The sequence below is a fragment of the Colobus angolensis genome, unplaced genomic scaffold (assembly GCF_000951035.1).
Source record: "Colobus angolensis palliatus isolate OR3802 unplaced genomic scaffold, Cang.pa_1.0 Scaffold581, whole genome shotgun sequence".
Taxonomy (NCBI): domain Eukaryota; kingdom Metazoa; phylum Chordata; class Mammalia; order Primates; family Cercopithecidae; genus Colobus; species Colobus angolensis.
Window position 1 is genome coordinate 105,132 of NW_012119388.1, and position 1,296 is coordinate 106,427.

Below are 1,296 nucleotides of genomic sequence, written 5' to 3' on the forward strand. Positions count from 1 at the left end.
TATATATATATTCTATACAAAAGACATGCTGTTGATTCTCTTATGTCTTGAACCCTGGCCAGTGATCTGAAACCAAGCAGCCCATGTCTCCAGATCACTAGTATCAAATAAATTTCGGGGTGCAACAGGTTTATTGAGAAATAATTAACACACCATGCAATTCACTCATTTAAAATATACAAGTCATTGACTTTTAGTATTTTCAGAGAGTTATGCAATCATCATTACAATCAATTTTAGAACATTTTCATCACCTTAAAAGCAAACCCCACATCATTTAGCCATCTTCTAGTTTTCCCTTCCTCCCTCAGCCCTAGGGAACAACCCACCTTCTTTGTATAGATTTGCCTATAAGCCTCTGAAATAAAAAGCAAGTGGTCTACTGTGACTGGCTTATTTCACTCAGCATAATTTTTCATGATGCATCTGTGCTATAGCAGGTATTGATGCAGGGGTTTTGCTCCTTAGTACAGCTAAATCTGGGTTCTTCTCTCATGACCAGGAAAAATTAGGCACATGGACACATTGAAGGGTGAGGAGGACAGAATTTATTAAGTGAAAGGGAAGCTCTCAGCAAAGAGAGGGGTCCTGCAATCAGATTTCCACCTCACAATTGAATACCAGGACCAGCACACATGAGCTGAAGAGGCCAGGCTCCTCCTCTGCATAAGGCGTGACTTCCTGGTGGCTCCACCCCAACCCCCCAGTGCATGTGGGCCTCTGGTCCGCTGCTGGCATGTCCAGGCAAAACCCTGTGCAGGTTCCCTTATCTGCACCAAATGTTTTGTCTAGTGTAGACACTTGTGGGCCCGGTTGGAGATTCTCCGGGGACCGTGCTGTATCTGCCTAGGCATTTTGCTATCTCCCACTTCTATCAGTATCAGTACTTAATTTCTTCTTATTGCTGAGTAATATTCCACTGTATGGATGAATCAGACATTTTATGTATCCGTTCATGAGGTGATGGACCTTTGGGTTCTTTCCACTTTTTGACTCTTATTAATAATGCTGCTGTATAAGTTTTTGTGCTTGCATATGTTTTTATTTTTCTGGAGTATATAATTAATGACTGGAATTTCTGGGTCAGATGGTAACTTCATGCTTAACCTTTTGAGGAGCTGCCAGTTTTCCAAAGTGACTGCACCACTTTACATTCCCAGCAGCATTGGATAAGGGTTTTAATTTCTTTACATTTTTCCTAACACTTATTTTCTCTTTTTTATTGAACAAAGATTTCATCCTGTGGTGTGAAGTGATACCACAAGGTGGTTGTGATTTACATTTTCCTAATGACTA

General features: G+C 40.7%; 1 protein-coding gene and 1 pseudogene across 1 annotated transcript in view; one reads left to right on the forward strand and one right to left on the reverse strand.

The window, feature by feature from the left end:
• Positions 1-1,296, reverse strand: part of LOC105526266 — a 137,296-nt pseudogene that overhangs the window by 104,958 nt on the left and 31,042 nt on the right.
• The window catches only part of LOC105526264 (ankyrin repeat domain-containing protein 18B-like), a 64,020-nt gene that overhangs the window by 52,253 nt on the left and 10,471 nt on the right, over positions 1-1,296 (forward strand). The gene's annotated exons all lie outside the window — the stretch shown is intronic.